Genomic DNA, 22379 nt, shown 5'->3' on the forward strand with positions numbered 1-22379 from the left:
GCTTGGTTGGCTCCTATGTGCAGGAACTTAGGCACAAAAAGTAGCATGGTAGCGCTGCGTATTGTAAGATCTACTTCTGTAAATTGGATCATAATTGCCACCGCAAAGTACTTGGGGTGGGCGTGGGTTATAAGGCAGAGATTGCTGGTAGGTTAACTACTCACTGCCTAGTTGATCAGAGACTGCTAGACACTTGTCTATTCTCTGTAACAGTTTATTAATAGCCCAGAGACTGCTAGACTAATGTTTATTCTCTGTAAATGTTTATTTAGCTGATCAGAGACTGCTAGACTAGTGTCTATTCTCTGTAAATGCTCATTTAATGTATCATCGGTATGAAATCTTAATGGTATGAAATTTTAAGGATTTTTTATTGCCTTTGTGATCATCATTTTTTGGTATTTTTAATAGTAATGAACTTTGCACCTGTGTCTATGATGAGTTATAGTTTTTAAAATTGTGCCATGTGCTTGTGTCTAAATGACTTTGTAAATTTAATTGTTTTTTATTATGTTTGTATGTCTGCTTTTATGAGTAATACTCGAATAAAGCACTTTTGAAAATGAAAAAAATTAGTTTCAACCACTATTTCACAAGCTGATCATCATTTAAAAGGTGGCTCTTCAGTGCAGGCTGCTAGTAGATATTTGCGTGGTGTTAGATCTGTAGCCACATCGATTCCCTGGCCCAGTGTGTTTACAGTATGCTGCCTGGTTATGGCAAATTAACCTTCCTTGCTAAAGCTGTACTTGGTGGCTTGTTGAGTGTATTCTGGTGTGTTGGCACCCTCCACCCCTTTCCTGGAATCAGTGAAATTATGTGCGTTGTCGCCCTTCCCCTCCTCCATTTCTGCTTTGAATGATTCTCTGATGCTCTTATATGGCTCACACACCAAACCCACCGACTATTGATGGTCTTGTGTGCCAGGTGAAATTGAGTGGGGTGCTGGCAGGGGCAGAGGTATTACATTCAGCTATGAAAAATACTAGAAAGAGCTGTAGTAATATATCTCCAATCCCATGTATACCAAGAGCAATTACTTCATACCTATAAATCCATAGTCAGACCCCTCTGTGGTATAAAGAGACACTATGTCAAGGTGGTCTGTGACACCCACCCCATAACAAAGAAGCAGCACAATGGCCTGCAAGTCTTACTTAGTTTCTGCACCAACCTGGAGGCCATCCTCTCAAACATTCGTTCCCTTTGTGGTTGGGTGAATACTTCAAGGTCAATCTTAGCAAAACAATGGCCATCCTCCTCAATATTAACATCATTAATTAATGGTCCAGCCATAGCTCTTGTGTCTGACCCTTTGTGGCTTTTCACCTTTAGGATGAATTGAAGCCTTTCGCTGCTACTTTGATTCACAGTGGCTCTTACAATAATAGGTAAAAAAAAAATACAGATTTTTAGGTGTGTACTCCTATTTTGTCAGCAACATCAAACTCTAGTTATCTGAACAAAGTCCTGTGCACACGAAAATTCGAGTTGTCTCCAGGTGGAGACTTCAATTGAGCAGTGTTAACGAAGAGATTAACGGACCCGTGCAATCCGTTTATATCTCTGAGTTGGAGATCTACCCGTCTCTACTTTGACCCTCGAGGTTCCTGCGCATACCACGCATGCCACTGACGCTCTTTTTTTACACACCCTGCGTTTGAGCCCTGATGAGTCACAGCCGCTACACGCTGTGACGAAACACGTGTCGGCTTCATTTGATTTTGTTTACAACTTGCTACTTGGATGTACTGAACAATCATTCTACGATTAAATTCTATATTGTTACCAGACAAATCGTTTGAATCTCTTCGTTAACACTGCTCAATTGAAGTTTCCACCTGGAGACAACTCAAATTTTCGTGTGCACAGGACTTTGTTCATGTGATTCGGTACAGGAAGGGCATCTCCTTACCGTTGCAGGGGCTGGTTTTCCGTTGGGTTTGTTCCCCTGACCTGCATGCACCGGACTTTTCACTTTCATAGCAACTACCAAAACCAAAGGAACACGCAGAGCGCCATCACTTCCTTGCACATATCCAAATCCATTCTCCCTCGCTCTAAAACTCTATTTATCTGCTTCTGCGCCACAGTGAAGGCCCCCGTCCTTTCTCCTATTGATAGGGAAGCACCCTGCTAATTGGCTTGTCCAAAATTGACTAGACTCCACTGAGAGCAGCCTTTTTTTTTTAACAAACTTTATTGGGTATATTTAGTAGTTCATCAAATAATTTCATCGCTGTTTAAAAAAAAAAAACCTTTATTGTACAGTTCAATAAAATTACAAGCACAGGCCAACAACTGCAGGGGCCGGCCGCAACACAAGAATAAGACCCACTATATTATCAAATGACACAGCTATTCAGCCGACAACCCTGAGGTCCGGCAGCGAATCCGGATAAACATTGTATTGAACTCGCAACACGTTACAGGATAAGACGAAGGTTTCATTTTATGTTTAACGCCCCCCCCCCACCCCCCCCAACCTGAAAAGCAAGGAAAAAGAAACAGACATATCTGGTGCCATGCATGCAAACACTATGATAAAGTGAGCAGGTACAAAAATAGAATAATCACAGATCAATTTAAAGGGAACGACCGAGACGCCTGCGCTAGCAATCACAAAACAGGATGTACGACAAAGCAATCTATAACACAACGCAGTCGCCCGCACACAGACCTCGCCCACCCATTGACGCCAGGCTAGAAAAAGAAGTACGGTTACCAGATACTGGAATACATACGAGATCAGGATAATACCCCAACGTTATGAAAGGAGAGCGAAAGGAAAGCGTGAGATAAAGAAACCACAAAAACGAAACTAACTAACAAAACTATAGACACATCCCCCCCCACCCTGCACACCTGCATGTGGCTTTCGCCTAACCCCAACTAGCAGCCTGCCTGTCGCCCCGACTAATCAAACTACAAAAAGTGAAAGAAGAATGGAGGAGGAGAATGTCATACAAACTCCCGGTCACCTTTCCCCCCCCGCCTGAAACGAACAACCCCTGTCCTAAGACCACAGAGTACTCGAAAATATTATAGACAGAGCCAGACAGTGGAGACGTTGAACACAGCCCAACCTCCCGCAAGCATTACGTTAGCGAATCCCATGTACTCTAAAGCCCCGAAATCAGACCCAGACCAACAGTCTCATCCTTGACCCCTCCGATCTTTCATGCGGATTCTGTCCAGTAACACCATCCCCGCCCCAAGAGAGTCAAAGTTCGTAGGAAGTTCAATTAAGATTAATATGAGACCAGTCGAACACATTGAGTCTCTGCAAGAATCCGCTACCGGTAAGATCTCCCTCACCGACATGATGTCCAGATATCCTTTCCTCCGTAGATGTGAAAGAACCACAAGGGCGGGAAGGGACGGTAGTGACTTTCGGTTTTTGCTAGTCGTAGTCTCAAGGAGTGAAGAACCAGGTAGCTCCACAATAATCGACTGTGATGGTGTATGCAGCGATACGCCCAGAGAAACAATTCCGCAAATATTCTGCAAACAGGTCAATAGCGTCAAATCTTTATCGCGCATGGGGTCTCCGTCCTCCTTTACTACGGGCATCGTGGGAGAATCAATTAGTTGAAAGTCACGCAATAGAACAGAGCCCAGACTCGGTCGCCCAGTTTCGATGTCACCAGCAATCATTTTATGGACAATGGTCTCCAGATGCAATTGAAGTGCCCTGATGGCGGCCATTACGGTCTTCAAGGACGGCTCACAGTTTGTCCGATCCGCCTCCACTCGCTCGGTTCCAAGCATGGGCGGGTTCCTCAGAGAGCCGGGTCTCTCTGGGAGAAGAGGCAAGAGCGGAGCGGACGTCAACTGAGGGTGCATTATCGGTCAGCAGTACGCCACCACGAGCGAGGGCCCTGGCCCAGCAGACCCGGGAGGTGGCGACCGGGTCACCGGTGACAGGGACCAACCCCCCTCCACAGCCACAGACTAAGCCTATCCCCACTCCTTCAGTATAAAACAGACCAGGTGCTCGCCACCAAAAACAGGCCAGGATAACCTCCACTGCAAGAGACCGGACCCTGTCTGAGTCCCCCGGCCGATGTTATTCAATTGCAACCTGGCTGGGCAAGTACTCGAGGCCCCCGCTCAGAAGCTGGGTTAGGCCGCGATCTTAAACACGACACAACTCCGTCAATCTGGGCGTTAAAATTCTCGGGACCGCACCGTCAGATTCAGCAACAGTTCATCCACACAGGGGTCGGGCGTAAAATCAGGATATCTGGCAGGATCATCAAGCAGCAGACGGAGGTCGGCGGAGCCGGGAGCCTATGCGGCCATCTTGGTTGCTGCGTAGCTCCTCCTCCCAATTTCGTCACTGTTATACATGTTATATAATGAACATTTGCTTATTAGGCCTCTCTCCATGGTACAGTGTCATTCCAGCCGCATAGTCTAGTACAAAAACCTTCAACATTATACACATTATTGCGGTCCAACGCCTCTATTAAATAACTGATAACAGTGCAATTGCAACCCGATGAACCCCGAGTACAAGAATTCTGGAGTCGTGTTCGCGTCTCTTCTATCAACCTAAGTGGGGTTTATCCATACCGCATGAAGAGATTCCCCCTTCCTCGTGTTAAGTACCTAATGAAGTGCGGTTGCGGTGTGCGTGCACTCATTGCGATTGTGGAACATCTGATACACCCTCTGGGCTATTACCTTTGAAGGCCCCCAATACAGAAATCATCAAACGTAATATAAAAAATTTATTTTTATTTTTACAAGACCTTTATTGGTGCCATACGATTTGTACACAGCATAATGCCTTCATCCCATGCGGGCCAGCAATGCAAGATGGCGTGCAATGAGGCAGTAGGGGTGGGAGGAAGGATACACAACAAGCCGCCTACAACCTCAATGGGCCGGCCGCGTCAGGTGGGCAGTCATGATAAAATGGCCACAGAAAAGGTCATAAACATACATAACCAAATACTCTAATAACAGTGCCACTAGCCACCAATTCCAGCAGAAATAAAGGTACGTATTCATTGATGCTTGCCTCACCGGTGTGTTCGTACTCGGCCCGCCCTAGTCCCTAGGGCTGCACATTAGTAATCTTAGTTCTACTCTTGCGAATTCCCCATGCCGTGTGTCCCATCCCTGCCCTGTGTGTCCTCCCCACCAGTACGGGAGTCAGTGGTTGTGTCTTCGGTTGTGGTGTGTTCCAGGAGGTAGGTCTGAAGGGGACCCCAGCTAACCCGGGGGCGAGAGGAGGGCGGTAGTAATTCAGCGTAGGTGTGTAACTGTTCTTGGCAGTGTATGAGATTTTTGAGCCAACCCTTAAATTTAGGAGCTCTAACCCTTCCCCATTTACAAGCAAGTCGTCGCTTAGCAAGGAGAAGTGCCAGGGAGACAAACCTCCTTATCTTCGCGGGTATCCCAATAGTGCAGTGAGGGGGTCTTCCAGGATGTGTGACCCTGTCATGCGACCTAAAGCTAAAAAAAAACTACTCCCGCCCCGCCCCCCCCTCCCCCCCCCCCCCCCCCCCCCAGTATCCGCGAACTTGAATGCCGTCCCAGGCCCAGGTGTTTGAAATCAGCTTCAGTTTCCCCACATCGATCGTTATCTCTCAGGTGGAGGCGATGTAAGCGTGCCGGTAAATAGTATAAACGATGTAGATACTTGTAGTGTATGATGCTCAATCTACTACTGGCGGAGATTTCCCCAGTTTGATGACAACATAGGGACCATTGTTCTTCTGTTAGGGGGTGTCCTAGTTCATCTTCCCATTTACTCTTTGCTGGGGAGGGATTGTGTTCACTATCTCTGTGGGTGGTGCGGTATAGGAGGATGGGTAAATTTGCCTCCAAGGGAGTTTGCTGAAAAATATGATTCAAATAATTATAGGAGTGAATTGGTTTCAGGTAAATTAATAATCCTGAATGAGTTTAGTTCCAGCAGATCATATACATAAAATTCAAACTAAACAAACATAACAATACTCAACATTTAGACAATAACCAGTAGACATGTGTATAGGCAAAGTAATAGATTTTATCAAAAAATGAATCATAAGGGGAAAATACAATACAGATATGTATATGTACAAACGGGGATACAGGAAAAGTATATTTGAAACCAAATCAAATTCTCTGTAAAGCCTGCAAAAAACCTATCCAAAATGTAGATGTATAAATTCTTCTTTGGATAAGGCTGGAAGTCGACGTTTCGGTCTTTATGGACAAATCTTTAAGACCATCATCAGGACAGAAAAAATTGATATTGTAACTCCCTATTAAAAGATAAAATAAAACCATCTTAACTGTGACATATGGGACCTAAACCAAAATTCAATGCAGAATTGGCAGAATTGCAACTTCTTTTTGGAGACCTTGTGGCCATTTTCCGCAAGGAAGTGCAGGAGTTGAATGGTGGCTGTGACTGCTAGTGGAGTGGTGTCGGCCGCCAAAAGGATGTCATCAACGTATTGTATTAACACCACTCCATCGGGTAACTGGACTTCATCCAGTTGTCTCTTGAGGGCCTGACTGTAGATGCTGGGGCTCTCTGTGTAGCCCTGGGGTGCTCGACAGAATCTATATGAGCGGACTTTTAGGGTAAAGCCGAAGAGATATCGGCTGTCTGGGTGGATGGGGATAGAGAAAAATGCGTTTTTGAGGTCAATGACAGTGAAGGTGGTGGCAGTAGAAGGAATCAAAGTCAGGATAGTGGTGATGTCTGAGACCACGGGGTACTGGGGTACGACCACTTTGTTGATCTCTCGAAGGTCGATGATGAAGCGGTATGCTTTCTCATCCCCCTCTCCTTGTTTCTTGATGATGGGCAAGATAGGGCTGTTGCAAACGTTGCTAACCACTTCCTCTACCACTCCTGCATCTATCAGTGACTGAATAATGTTTACCAATGCCTTCTCTCCTTCGGGCGATATCCGATATTGTGGAAGTTTTGGGAGTATTGCGTCCGGTCGAACAGTGATGTGCACTGGGTCAATCATCATGCGTCCTACGTCCGAATCTGTCTTGGCCCACAGATACAGAGGCAGAGTGTCAAGCAGAGATTTGTCAGCGTCATTGATAGAAAACATGCGTCGGGAAGGGCAATGTCTGAGCAGAATGGGGTTGTCATACAGGAAAACTCGAACTCCGTCTTGGGAACATCTAATAGTCGCTCGGAAGTGCTTCAGTAAGTCAAGTCCCATAATAGCGTCAGGAGTATTGGCGGAAAGCAGAAACGTTGTGTCAGTGATATTGTTCTCTAAGTCGAAGGGGATCGGAGTGGACAAAGGGTTAGTGGAGGGCGTTCCATCGAAACCTATCGATGTCACAAGTGAGCCAGACAAGGGTGCCCTTGGAATCAGTCGTTTAGATAACGCACTACGTGTTGCGCCAGTGTCTACCAGAAATGGAGACTTTGTACCCAGGACCTTAGCAGTGACATAAGGATCTTGCTGGTCAACATAGAGCTCGACTGGATCCCTCCCTTGCCCTTGGCAGTCCTATGCGAAGTCGTGGGCATCGTCACAGTCAGACTGTTGGTACTGATTCTGTCTGGGTCGGTCAAATGTATTTGGTCTGTTTGATTTATCGTTAGTCGTGTCATTTGCGGGCCCTCGTTGCTGTCCTCTATTTCTCGGTCCACCCGCTACGTCCCTGGGGTCCCTATTCCTGATCATCTCCAACAGGACCGGGCACTGGGATTTCCAATGGCCGAATCCTTTACAGAAGGCACACTGGTCCTCGTTAATGTCTGTACGTCCAATGCGGGGTGTCGGGGTGCGGTCTTAAGGAGGTACGTTCCTAGGGGCATTTGTCTGATAGTTTCCTTTGTATTGCTCTCGTCCTATAGTCACCCCTTGTAATTGTGCAATCATCACCCTCTCTTTTAAGTCTTTCTTCTTTTTCTCTGTTGCTCTATCATTTTCAATTTTCTGGTGTTCGTAATATTGGGCCATCTGAAGGATAGCTGCAGGTTTGGAGGCCGCCCAACTACTCTCGCTGGCCTGCAATTTCTGGGAGACCTCCGGTGACAAACCCTTAACATAATTCTGGACAAACAGATGGTGTCCGGTTGCAGTGGTCATGTGCTGGCCGCTGTAATCGGAGAACATCGTTTCAAACCGGGAGAAGTAGTCCGATACATCCTCCTGGGGTTTCTGACGACAAGCCGTTACTATCGACCAGTCCACTTTCTTTTCTGGAATCAGGGTTTTCAATTTCTGTACGATTTTATCTGGGAGGTCTAAAATGGATTTCAAAGGCTTCTGTCCAGGCTCCCGTTGTCTATCTATGCCATCGAGTTGTGACCAGGTATGTCCAAACAGCTCAAGGTGGTCGACTTTCCGGATTTGCTTCCACACATCAGCTGGTAGACATAACCCGAAAAACAAGTCGATGTCAGCCAGGGTCATAATCGTTGAACCTAGGGCTGTACCTAATTCAGTATAGAAGGCAGTGGGGTTTGTACGTAAATCAGGCAGAGATTTCCGAAATGTCAGAATATCTTGCCGATCCCATGGCTGGTAGACCCAGTTGTACACAACCCTCCCTCTTGCATCTTGGTGGTTGACGTCATCGTGAGTTCCTAGACCTCGTGGAGGAACCCAGTAAGGGGCAGCCTCTCTTATTGGCATCATGGCGCTAGCTCGCTCAGTTTGTGGTTCGGTTGCTACGGGTGTCGTGGGTTTAGCTTCCGATTCCTGTTCAGTGAGGTGGCGGAAAACCTCAAGCGTACGCGTAAGGAGGTCCGTCACATCACACTCGCCCTCATCCCCGATATCGATCTTCCGGTACAGAGTCGTTAGGCTCTCGGGACCTTTGTCTCGATATCGGTCCTCGTACGCATTCAAGACATGATAACACAGTCGTACGGCAAAATGTCGTCTGTGGCTCCCTGTATACGTGTTGAACATATCCGTGACGTGCTCTTCACTTTCCTTTCTTTCTACCAATGTCCTCACTATCTTATCAATCCCTGCTCGCTCATCCTTGCCTAATCTGTTTGTTCTTGCGGAATCAGCCTTTCGGGTCTCGGGGTCATCTAACGCTGCCACTTGTGCTGTATCTAATACAAGGGGTTCGGCCGGCACAGAGGCCATGGGGGCCGAAGCTCTGGTACTACTCTCGTCTGTGCTTGGGGGGTGGTGGGTGCTGTGCTAAGGGTTGGGAAGGGGCATATGGAGGGGGCATGTAGATGATCGGAGGACCTAACAAAAGATCATCGTTGGCTCGCTGTTTCAAGGGCAATTCAGGATAGAGCGTAGAGGGCGTTCTAACCGGACACTGGCTTGATGTTTCTACCTCTAGTTTCTGTTTGGCTTCCTCTCTTTCCTTAATCTCTTCTTCTAATTTCTTAGCAGCTAGGTGGGCTGCCTTTCGCAGCTCTTTTCCCAACCTACTCTCATTTCTCTTTTTACGCTGTTCGGTTTCTTTGCGCCACATGCCGAGACTATCAAGCATAGTGGGCGTTGTTTTGTGCTTCCCAAGGGCTGTTTCTAGCGTGCTTATTTTATCCTCATCGAAGGATCCAATCAGTGGCCACTGACTTTCTCGATCCTTTTTCGTATATTTATGCCACAGCTTGCAATAAGCTATAGCGATCAATCCATGCTTCATGAACATGTCCTTATTAGGGGTGCCTTCCAGTGGAGCCGGATGGTTCATCTCTAATAAGCGGTCCGGGCTAAACAGGCTACCAATCAGTGGGGAGAAGATAGGCATGACGGATTACAACGGGGACAAAAGTCTGCACTACCTATCTTATCACTGCGTGCAAAGACTAGACAGAATATTTCTATTCTTCGTTGTTTGCAGGCGGTGAATACCTCAAAAGAACCAATATCGAACGGTCAATGTTCGGTCAATCAAACAATCAATGGGGAGAATAAGGAGGCACGACGGGTTACAACGGGGACAAAAGTCTGCGTTACCTACCCTTTCACTACCTGCAAAGAGAGAACCTGTTCTTCCCTGTTTGCAGACAGAGAATCTCCAGAAAACAATCCGCGAATAATAGTTCGGGCCAAACAATCAATCAGTGGGGGAGGAAGATAGGCACGACGGATTACAACGGGGACAAAAGTCTGCGTTACCTATCCTTCACTGCTTGCAAAGAGAGAGCCTGTTGTTTCTCCGTTTGCAGACAGTGAATCTCCAAACAAATCAACAAAAGAGTAATACTAGTATTTCCAAACAATCAAACAATCATTTCGCAATTTGTCGCGTTTACACGACCTTACCCGGACCGCATGGACAGTTTCTTGTCTTCCGAATCCAGCGCCCGATCGTCCTCTATTCTTCGTGATCTTCGCGGCACTCCTGATGGTTCCCAGTCAGGACCGTAGATCACTCGAGAGAGGTCTGTTCGGAACCAGTGAAGTTCGGATGATCGGCTGTCAGACGAGGGTCTATCGGACAGGAGCTCTCCCGATCGTTGCAGTTGTTCACTCTGTCGTCAGGACCTCTCCCACTGGATCCACGAATCGCTGATGGGCTCCACATTGGGCGCCAATTGTGGAATCAGGGTAGGGCCGATGACCTTTTTCGGAGTTGCCCGGCGTTAACCGCCTCTATACCCACTCAAGTTACCAAACAAAGAGGCAGGCGCTGGAGACTGGAAGGCAGGAAACAGAAGTTTTATTCCGACGGAGCAGAACACATCAAATCAGACAACAGGGTATCTTCTCGAGGTGCTCTAATCGCATCTCTGAGGCCTGGCCTCTTATACACAGGTTTATGATCTTTATTGCATGTCACACATTCTTGCAATGCTTTGAAGTATGAAAGGACATCCTCGGAATCCCCGCTTTAGGCCCGTTCCCACACACATTTACAGTTGAAATCCCCACCCCGGTCACAACAGGTGATGATTGTCGCGCAGCTGGACATTCCGCCGATTCACGGAATGTATGTGGTTGATCGGATCTCATGGGGTGGGGGCTTTGATCAACTCGTGGATCCTTTGATGGGAGAAGCTTCCTACTGTATAGGGGGCAATAAACAGTATCCGCAGGGCCAGGTGGCGGCCTGGGAATGAGTAAGACAAACGGGCACAGAGGAAAGGGGGTTTTATCAAAGGACCCGGGATCATGAAAGGAATGGAGGGAGGTGTTGAGCTGGGAACAGGATGGGGTTCCGAGGCAGAGCTGTGCTGAAGAGGGGTTTATGACCCAAGGCATGTGAGAGCGGGGGCTGTCAGCGTGCGGGGGATGCTTGCGAGGTCAGGAGAGAGAGAGAGAGACGCGCTGGCTATCGGCGATGGGCAGAGAGGCCATGGCATTTAAAATGGCTGCCGCTTACGCGCATGAATGGGCTCGAAAAGGGGGCAAGATGGCGCCGATAATGTTGACACTGCAGTCTAGGTTTTAACAGTGAGATCCACACTAATGTTTCCTTGAAGCGCTTCCTTTTCCGGGTCGACTCTGTTGTATTTAAAGCCTGTTCTTCAAACAAGCTGTATTAATTTATCCATCAAACACCATAACAAGCTGTTTCAGAACCACCCCAAAATTTAGAAATGGTACAAAAAGAGGCACAGAAAAAAAGCTTTTGCTAAGTTCCTCTTCTTCCCTCCCCCTCACACACTAGACAAACTAATCGTAACTTTTTGACTGGTTCTCTCTCTCTTCTGCACGTCAGGAAGGAATTGAAGACCTACGTATTCCGACAGTTCCTTCAGGGACAATCTGAACCAGCTTGGTCAATAAATTGACCATGTGGTTTTGTTTGAGCTTTCATCAATTCCCATTCTCATGACCCCAATTCCAGTGTTAATGTTTTCTTTCTCTTACTCTCTGTCTCTCTCTCATTAATTTCCTAGTACTATTGATAATCTTCTGCCCTGGGGTTATAAAGGCAAAGTTCCTTTAGTTTAATGTCTTTACCGTATAGTCGGAGAACCCTTCTGGCTCATTCCAGTTTAGGACTAAGTAGCATTGTTTTGGCAGACAACGAATGCCCTATGTGCTCTAAGGAATATGGTTATTCTCGGGGTTGCAGGTGCTATGTAAATTATTTGACGTTAAAGAGCCATGTTAAAGTCCTGGAAAATTCTAGCAGTAGTGAATTGCTCATTTCCATCTGTTCTTTCTTTAGGAGTACGAGTTGCTGTAGGTCTTGACTTTTCTTTTGCATTGGGTGGATTAGCACTGGAATGGCTTTCCTGTAAACTCCACAGGTATAGGACGGAGCTCTTGTGATCTACTGCTTCAAGCGAGCGAGACCGCTGGCCCCATCTCAGGTAAGACATTTGTTTCTTCACTAATGGAATATTCAAGCATTATTCAGACAAAAGCAAGTAGAAATATTCCATATATTTTGAAATTCAGATTTGACCTGCTCTACTGGTTGTGAATATTAGATAAGTTTCAGCATTGCTCTGTAGGCAGGATTGATGGCGTAAAACATGCTTGTACGCTAATTACAACCATGGCAAATCATGGGATCAAGCAAGAAAAGTAATGGGTGGGTTGTCGGCAAAGAATGATATTAAGGGAGGTGAAAAAAAGCTTACTCCTTGGTTGTGCATTTTCCAATGTAACATAATGTGCTTCTAGAAATGGTACGAGGCTCATCATCTGCTCGATTGGTTGATTACAAAATTACCCTGTGAAACAACAAACCCAGACTCCTAGATAAGTGAGCCATTGCACTGTAAACTATTGATGCCAAAGGATCAGAATTGATGATTAGCATTGCAGTTCATGGTTACTAAAGTGAGGACCTCCTCAAGCACATCAGTTGATCTTGTAGTGAGATTTTAAAGAATGCTGTAGTACACGGGTCGTATAACACTAAGGCATCCCAAACCTGTGCAATGTAGGAACTGCGCGAGATGTGCAAGACTACAACTATCAGGCACCCACTTATTGTGTAAAATGACCCTCACCCACTCTATCAGCGGCATGCTTTGAAGCATCATCTCCTCCTCTCCTGGAGGCATTTTCATGTCATGTCACATGCACATGGATCTATTCTGCATCAGTGTCTGGTGTGGGACAGCGAGTAAAAACTTACACCAGTTCAAACTAGCAGCATAGTAACTGGTGGCCCTTATCTTACCTTTCATTGACTGAGTAACACATGATGTATGAAGAAAATAAGCAGCAGTTGCGTATTGTTCTCAATCACGCGCTGAAATTAGCAGTACCCTACTAAGGCAGAATTTAAAGATTGCCACCCCTACTTTGGTTCTATATGTCGCTGTATGCTGTCCGTTGAAAACACAAGACTTTCATTCTAGATCGTTACAGCTGGTATTATTATGAATGAGATATTCACATGCAAAGGGCGTAACCTACACCACAGTCATGAAGGTTTTTGAAGATTTACATTTCTTAGCCCCCTGATGTTGTAGCCTTGTCATTGGCATCATTGTTGTGTACAGTGGTACCCGTGTGTGTGTGTTTGTGTTTTTTTTATCTGTCTTCTTCATATCACTACTTCAGAGCTATTCTTGGCCTAACCTGGTGGAGGGTACACAAATAGTGAACGCAATCTGCGCCATTTGAAACATTTGCTTTTATCCTGTCACACCGCCCTTTTATTTTAAGTCTTACACAAATCTCTATTGTGTTGCATCACTTTTAAACCCTATTTCTTTTGAAAATTAGCCCTTGGGGTCTCAAGAATTGCAATGCGGTGCAGATCATCTGCTACTGGTCAGTTCGGGATGGAAAACTTTGCAAGCGCCTACATGACCTTCTTGGCCACTCTCTGCTATTTCAAGATGCAGTTCGAATAACCAAGATTTTTTTTTTTTACTCTCCATTCTTCTTACTAGCTATTTCTCGTTTGTCAAATAAACGTATGCCTGTAACCAGATCTAGTGGCACCATGTGACTCAAGTCGACTTTTAATTTCTACTTGTCGACCGCTCAACATCCTATGTGTATAGACTTGCATTTCTGGTGCCACCATATTGACTCATTGTTCCCTTGTGTGGTAATGATGGTAGATGTACGGGAGGAGGATGTGCCTTAATATGCTTGCAAATGTAGACACAGATTTGCGTGCTGTTGCCTTATTTGAATAGGGTTGAAAATACAGGTTTTGCAACATTTCCCATATAGGTTTCTGTGGGCATCAACTTTTTACTCCTCTGATCCTTGTTTGCAGAGGCCTGTACAGCCGTACTCTTGTAGCTTTCCGGTTCTCGTTAATGTTACAAGTGTGTAACTCGAAGATAGCTGTTGAAGTATTCTAAAGACTAGCTCTGATATTGGAGCCTGTAATATTAAGCATTAGAATGGCAGCTAAGGTGTATTCAAGCCAAGTGATTTGGACTTCTTGATGCACCCAAGCGGCAAGTAAGCTAATTTGGTAATTGCATTGTCTTTTGGAGCTTCCTGAATGTCTGCAGGCCTGGAACCTTTCAGAGCCAGTTGTCCAGGAACTGATTCTGATCTCTTCAGTGTATTTGGTTTTCATATGCCAAGAAAGAAGCAAATCGCTCCCTGGTTCTAGGCATGGAAATGCAATGCGCATAGTTGTCATTTTGGTATCCTTATGTTTATGTAGGCTCTACTTGTAAGACTTATGTTCCTAATTATACAATTTGCATGTTATCACGTGTATGCTAGCCTCTCTTTAATCTGCCTGGGAAAGTTTGGTAAGACTTGGGAGCTGCCAAATCTCATATTTGCTTATTGGACCCACGGCAAGTTGATACTTGCTGCTGGTTCTGAAAAAGAGTCGTCATTGCCAGTCCCAGAATGCAGTGTGCTGCTAGCCAAAACGTCTAAACTGGCTGAAGGTGCCATACATGGCATGGGCCTGCCAATCACCTATGATAATACTTTTGGAAGAGCGCACCAATCACATGGCCGCCTTACCAGCGGCAGGCTGGCAGGACTGTGGACTATGCGTTCACATGAGTGAGTCACCTGTAAAAAAAGGCTAGTACGTTTGGTACGGGTCAGTTACATGTCAGATTGGCTTCTGATAATTTGGTAGGAGTGAATTCCTTGTCACGTCATGCAGGTTTAGCAGTGTTGGCTGTTAGTCACCTGTCTACATTACGTTACCTTACATGGGTCAGCCGGGCTGTGGCGGGATTAGTAATGTATCGGCCTCGTGTTCAGGTGATGGACTTGAGGAAGATTGATAAATGTCCCAAGCACCATTATATGTATCTGCCAGCATTACTCCTTTACATGATGAAAATTATGTAAATACCTTAAAATGTAACAGATGCGTATTGGTCAAGACCATGTTCACTCTCAAAGGGGTCTTCTGGCCCCATTGACAGATATCAGACTTTTTTGTTACCCAGATTATTGGTGCTCATTTTATCTACTTCGGAAGGGTGAAAGTCTGCCTAAATATGTCTGCATGTGAACCTATAAAGATGGGGGTCACATTCAGTTCTCTGTAGGGAATGCCTCACTCCACTGAGCCCCTGGCATAAAATAATGCATTTTACAAATTAAAAACCAGTTACTTAAATGTTGTGTTGTTTACTCGACTTTAAGAAATCAGACTGAGTGTGGTCCTGATACATCTAGTAGCTTTATGAAGCTACTGGACCTGCAGTCTAGGCACAGTTAGTTGCCTTTGCAGGCCCTGGTGCAGTCTGAATACTGGCTTCTCTCTCTGTGACGGAGATGCAGACACTGCTTTCTCAGGGGTGCACCTCTGATCGGTGCTGCCTGGGGACTTACTCCAATGAAGAAAGTGTAATCCAGAGACATTTGTCTAGAGTTAACATTTCTAAAAACCCTTAAGCATATTCGCAATGCCCCTATATGAATTCAGTTAACGTAAAGTGCTCTCTGCTGCACCTGAATACCCTCTGAAGCTTCCTCTGCTCCCCTTACAAGGCCTAAAGTGCTGCTTCAAGAGCCGAGTAAATACAGAAGCATTCTCGAGTGCAGTCATTGTTGTTTATCTGTGGACTGTTCATAGATGTGAGCACTGTAGTTGATATTCACAGGAAGATTAATAGGAACAGGAGGAGGCGTAGAAGTTTCCCCAACACCAAACCAATCAGAATTCGAATTATCAGATAAATTTGAATTCTGTTTGTTAGAAGAAATAATTTTGGCTTGTTGGTCAGAAATCTTAATGAGGGCATTCTTGTTCCACCAACCTCTTTCAAGTAAAAGAGCTGCTGCACAAGAAACTTTTACAACCTTCACGGGAGAAGAAAATCTGGACTGACCTTTAGTAATTTTCACAGGTTTTTTGATGATAACCCAATCTCCAGCAACAAGAGATTTTTCTGCAACATGCATACGTTTGTCATAATGATCTTTGTAACATTCTTGTTTCATTTTAACACGGTCACGTATTTTAGATAAATCAATATTGACCTGAGAATTTCTCATTAACCAAGAAGGGTTCAACTTAGAAGTCGGAATGCGACCTCGAAGCAAAACAAAAGGAGAAACTCCTGTGGTACTGTGAGGAGTACAATTATAGTTACAGATTTTCTCACAAAGAAAATCAGAAATATCCAATCTATTAGCACAAGCAGTTTGAACAGCATCTTTCAACAAACGGTTTGCCCTTTCAACCAAACCATTTGATGAAGGACTATAGAGAGGAACAAAAGTATGCTTAACATCCAAGTTGTTTAAAAAAACATTCAATTCCTTTGAAACAAAGTGTGAACCGTTGTCGGAAACAATTACATGAGGAGTACCATCGATGACAAATAAACGTTTCAAAAATGAAATCACAGAAAAGGAATCAGGATTCTTAACAAAAGAAAAATAAATCCATTTGGAAAAATAATCAATTGCAACAATTAAAAACTTTTTTTCAGAATTAAAAACAGAAAACGGGCCAGAGAAATCCAGGGCAATTTTGACTTATCTAAAATACGTGACCGTGTTAAAATGAAACAAGAATGTTACAAAGATCATTATGACAAACGTATGCATGTTGCAGAAAAATCTCTTGTTGCTGGAGATTGGGTTATCATCAAAAAACCTGTGAAAATTACTAAAGGTCAGTCCAAATTTTCTGCTCCCGTGAAGGTTGTAAAAGTTTCTCGTGCAGCAGCTCTTTTACTTGAAAGAGGTTGGTGGAACAAGAATGCCCTCATTAAGATTTCTGACCAACAAGCCAAAATTATTTCTTCTAACAAACAGAATTCAAATGTATCTGATAATTCGAATTCTGATTGGTTTGGTGTTGGGGAAACTTCTACGCCTCCTCCTGTTCCTATTAATCTTCCTGTGAATATCACTCCTGATTCTTCCCCGTTAGCTCATGGTGATTCCTCAAATGTTACATCGCTCCCCACGTTTCAACCTGTTTTAAATGCTGATGGTAAGGGGGATGGTATGGGTGTTGGTCGTAGAACCAGATCTGTTCCTGTTAGACTTCATGATTATGTTTTGAATTAATTTTTCTTTTTATGTTTCTAATTACTTTCCTCTGCCTTTTATTTTATTAGTGGAAGGATGTGTAGTATGTACTGTTCCTATTAATACTTGGTTACTTTAAGGAATGTTTCATTGATGTTCTATTCTATGTTCTTAGAATGCTTAGTTGTGAATGTTAGTGTCATTACGAGCCTCTAGATCATTGGTTCCAGATCAGAACTGGTATGGTGCTTCAGTGGGTTCGGATCCCATCCTCGTCGCCAATAAATGTAGTATGGTCTTCAGATGAAAAGATCAGAGTTGACCAAGTTGTAGTTTGATAGTTGTAGTTTTATTCCTGAAGTAAATAACCCACGACCAGCGATGAGAGAGAGAGAGAGAGAGAACAGGCTTGTAATGACACTAACATTCACAACTAAGCATTCTAAGAACATAGAATAGAACATCAATGAAACATTCCTTAAAGTAACCAAGTATTAATAGGAACAGTACATACTACAAGCACACGCTGGGCTGGATAGTAAGGTCATCGACTTGGTCGCGTGTTCACCTCTTTATGTGAAATGTGTAATGGAATGCTTAGGGTTGCCTGCATTTCAATGAGAAAGTGATTGTAAATTAGCCTTAAAGCCGCCTCCCCGTTTCCCCGACCCCTCTTAAATGTTGGTTGTGCTCAGCTTTCACTTTCTCTCTCCCATCAGCACCAACATTGCTCCTGTGCTTGAGTGGCTGTGACTGGGTCAAATGATTCCCTAAACTGTAGATGTCCTTGTTTTTGGAGAGAACTTTGAATTTTCTTAAGGACGTAGGCCAGCATTGCACATCTGTTCTTTAATTGCCCCTGATAGCAGCAAAGAACACAAACCTGCATCACTTTTGAAGCTATATTACCCATAGATTATGGGGAATAAAACGCTGTGGGAAGTGGAGGAACTGGCATAGTGGTATGATAGGTTAATTCGAAGATACAACAGGGAAATGGGCACTTCCCAAGTGAAGAGGTGGAAGGGCTAATGCCACCACTCTGGGAGACTGATTTTAGCACCATCCACCGCTTCACCTGTGGTCACCTGTGAGGCACTGCTCACATTCATGGGGTAACGTGTGTTTGTCGGCTTCCGTCTCTGAACTATTCTTGTGAGTTGCACCCAAGGAAAAGCTATTTGTAGGGGGTAGGGGTTCCAAGTGATCACATTACGTGTGTTTTTGTGGGTGTATACACAGACCTATTCACATGCTGTGAAGGCGGGGACACGCGCATGCCATACATTTCTGCTGAGTTAATGGAGCTCTGTGTGCTGTGCCCATCATGCAGCCCTGGAGTGCTCGCTATGTGTTTACTGAAGCCAGGCAGTACCTGCACAAGGAGGCCCCACCTGTAGAACATGGCATCAAGACAGCTGGGTGAAGCTGAGCATTCCAAGTCTTGCTTCTGACAACCAAACCCACGAGTAAGCAGCCCAGGCAGAGCCCCTGCAGGGCAGCCATGCTGGCAAACGCTGGCTCTGTTGTCTATATCGACATGGAAGAGGGACTACTGCTTTCAAAGCCTTACCACTAAAGGGCGCTAGGGCTATTCTATGCCTGCAGATGTGGGGTGCTTCAGTGGCTCTAGATTGCCAAATTGGGCACGCAACTGCTGCGCTCTGTAATTGAGGTGTCATTGCACGTGTTACTAGATTGTGATTGCTGTTGCTTAATTCACTTACAAGTGGAGCCTTACCGTGCATGCACTGCTTTTGTGTTTCCCTCGGGGACTGGAAGACCTGGGCGAACAGTGTGTATCTTGTATTCCACGAGGCAGGGCCGGTCCTAGGATTTGTGGGGCCCCGGGCAGAATAGGAACATGCGAGGCCCCTATAATTTGCATAAGATTTAACCTGACAGGAAGTTACCTCATAGGGTCAAGAAATAGGCCCAGCACAAAAATAAAAGTGGCCCCCATTAGTGAATTAGTTAGCTAGAAAAGTGTCAAAATTAGGGCAGTTTTTAACTTGTAAAGACATGGGGCCTTATTTATGAAAAGTGACGCATCACTGCGTGAAAACAGCGATGCGTCACTTTTCACTGCGCACTCCTTGCGACACCAATGATGCGTCATATTTAATGTATGATGCATCATGTCGCAAGGAGTTACAGATACGTCAGTATTTCTGACGTATCTGTAAGCGCAAGAGTGACGCATTGCTGGAGTGTGTCACAAAAGTGACGCAACTCCAGCAATGCGTCCTTTCACATGTGGAAAGCCCCATGTGAAAGGGCTTGCGTCAGTCTTGCGCCTACTGTGAGGCAGGCACAAGATTTTGACGCAACAGCGTCCTAAAAGTGACGCAGTGAAATCTCATAGATTTCACTGCGTCACTATTACGAGGCTTTTTGCGGGGGGACGCCCCCTCTGCATACATTATACCTGACGCAGGTATAATGTGGCGCAGGGGTTTAAAAAGTGACGCATCTACCTAGATGCGTCACTTTTTAAATATGGCGCAACAAGGCGCATGTTTTACGCCGCCGATGCGTCATAAAAAGTGACGCATCAGCAGCGCAAAACTGACGCAAGGCCTCATAAATGAGGCCCAAGCTGTTTACGTTTTTTGTATGGTATGAGAGATTGCATAATTTGATTTTGCTGCAGGCAATGTTTGTTTTAATATCATGAAAATCAACATTAAAAACATGTTCATCTGACCATAAAGCAGGCAAACAGCCCAAAAAACAGGTCAAATACTAACCTGGCAGATTGGACCATTACACACTGCCTGATTGCCCTAATGTCCGACCCGGCCACTGTGTTATACAATTATTGTGCTGATACAGGATCATTGTTTTTGTAGGTAAAGTAAAGGACATGAATATAGGGTCGATAGGGCCTGTTTCAATATTTTAATTTACCACCAGGTAAAGACTCGAGGGACCTAGCACACTGAAAGCCCTAGTCCAGCCAATTTTACATTCTGATTGTGCTACTCTTCCTGCACCTCTTGTCTGGCTGCTATCACACCTATCTGCTCCCCCAGCCCCCTCTCACTTGATTCCGTATTTCGCACCCCTTTCATTTACTTTGTGCTCCCTTTCCCTAGTCCAGGATGAGCTGAGCTGTTTTCAGTGTGAGGCGCCGTCAGGGGCAGGGCGCACTTCACAGGTGATGGCTCTTGAATGACCTGTCTAATCGCTGCTATCCTCATGCAGATGCAGCGATTAGGCCAAGGCAGGCAGATATTGATTAAATCCCTTGGGCCTCCTGGGCCTCCAAACTCTGAAGCATTTGAAAGCGCGAGGCCCCCTGGCTGCGAGGCCCTGGGCCGCTGCCCACGCTGCCCATGCCTAGCGCCGGCCCTGCCACGAGGATCCTGGGGAGGGCGGACCTTTGGGGAGGGCGGATCTCGGCAGTTGTGCACCAGCAGGTTGGGATACTCCTATTTTTTTCCCTTTGGCTTCCGTCTTGATAATTGTCAAGGCATGTGTTACTTGGACCAGCAGTGAATTATATTGCACATGGTGCTCCGAGGAGGGAGTGCGGTGTTGTGAGGTCTTGTTGCAGTGCGTGCTTAGAAGTGTGATCATTGGATTGTGTGTGCCTTTGCTGTGGGATTTCCTCCCTGTGCATGAAGGTGAGTGCCAAGCAGCTTGTTGTGGGTCACATGTGTCCATTCATAGGGGGAGGGAGGTATGTTCCTTTCATAAGTGTATGTGGTGGCGAGGAACAGCTGTGTGATGTCCCTGTGAGGAGTCTTCTGCTGCATTCGTTGAGGTTGGATCACCTGGGACCAGGCTCGCACCCTTGGAGCCGCTCGCCTCTGTACCCATTTACCGGAAGTAAAGTTATATAAAGGAATCTAAATCCTTCTGTTCATTTTTACGGTACAAAGTTGAATCCCTGTATGCACCCTTCCCAAATGTGCGCACAAACAGTGGGGTCACCAGTGGTGTACAAGGTTTCTTGTGAAAGATCTTCAGCTGATACCTCGTGGGCTGCAACATATTCCTTAAAATTAACATTGCGCACCCAACCCACAAGATATTTTCTATTGGGCCTTTTCTTTGCCCATCCAGTGCCCCAACCACATGTGTTGCACGGTCCTGAACCTTTAGTCAGAGAAGAGGGTGAACCCCTTCAGCCATGCAGCATCGCAGATCATATGAATGCACGTGTGATGTGCTCGTGTGTACAGTCATCTCCATTGTTTTATGTCTTTCGTGTCTCTCGGAACCCCAGTGGGTACACGCGCCCCTGCCTGACGTGAGTCCAGTGAATCAACGGACCTTCGTGTGGGCTGCGGCAGAGGATACATCGGGGGAAAGATGTCCCTTTCAGGATGACCATTTTATTTATTTATTTATTTATGCAATGTTATATAGCGCAGACTTTACCCGAAGGCGTCAGAGCGCTTCACAATAGGAACAGAAATGGTACAATCTGAGAACATTACACGAACAAAAGATTGCAAAAGCAAACATTACGTTACATACAGTAAAGTGATAATTGTGAGCAAACAAAATACATGAGGTAGTAAAAATTGTGAGCAACCAAAAATACATGAGGTAGTAAAAAGTGACAAGTGTGCAGGCTACAAGAGAAAACAAAGTGTAAATTGAGGTATAATACTGCAATAAATGACTCCGGCACAAGAACAAACGTTACGTAGGCAAAGGTGGCACTTGTGCAAGTCTCAAAAAAGGTAAAACACATGTGAGAGGAAGCAAACCGTGTGTTACAGGGGCAAAGTGGTGAGTGCAAGTTGCAAGAGGGTACCAAACACAAGTACATGGATAATACTGCAGTAAAAGACAACCACTCTAACCACAAGAACACACAGGGAAGGCACTTCCATGGTCAAGGAAAGTCGAAATCTACAGTAGTGGGAGATCTCCCTTCAGATAAAAGAGAGGATGTGAGTTACTTTTGGAGGTGTCTCTGGAGGAGGAGAACTTTGAGGTCCCTTTTAAAGGCCTGGGAGGAGGCGGTGGTCCGGAGCTGAGGGGGAATGAGTTCCAGATTCTCACTGCGTTGCCTGAAAAGGATTGGGCCATCGTTCTTTCCTTCTTGAAAGTGGGAGGTTC

At 45.4% G+C, this 22379-nt stretch overlaps 1 protein-coding gene across 2 annotated transcripts in view; it reads left to right on the top strand.

The window, feature by feature from the left end:
- Positions 1-22379, top strand: part of TBC1D5 (TBC1 domain family member 5) — a 1888005-nt gene that overhangs the window by 8844 nt on the left and 1856782 nt on the right. Inside the window, exon 2 of one of the 2 annotated variants that reach the window (XM_086942181.1) lies at positions 12082-12226. The gene's annotated coding sequence lies outside the window, so the exon portion shown is untranslated. Of the gene's footprint in view, positions 1-12081; positions 12227-22379 lie in introns of those variants that run through there. The other variant, XM_086942182.1, reaches the window with a different exon arrangement.

The sequence above is a fragment of the Lissotriton vulgaris genome, chromosome 10, assembly GCF_964263255.1.
Source record: "Lissotriton vulgaris chromosome 10, aLisVul1.2, whole genome shotgun sequence".
Classification (NCBI taxonomy): Eukaryota; Metazoa; Chordata; class Amphibia; order Caudata; family Salamandridae; genus Lissotriton; species Lissotriton vulgaris.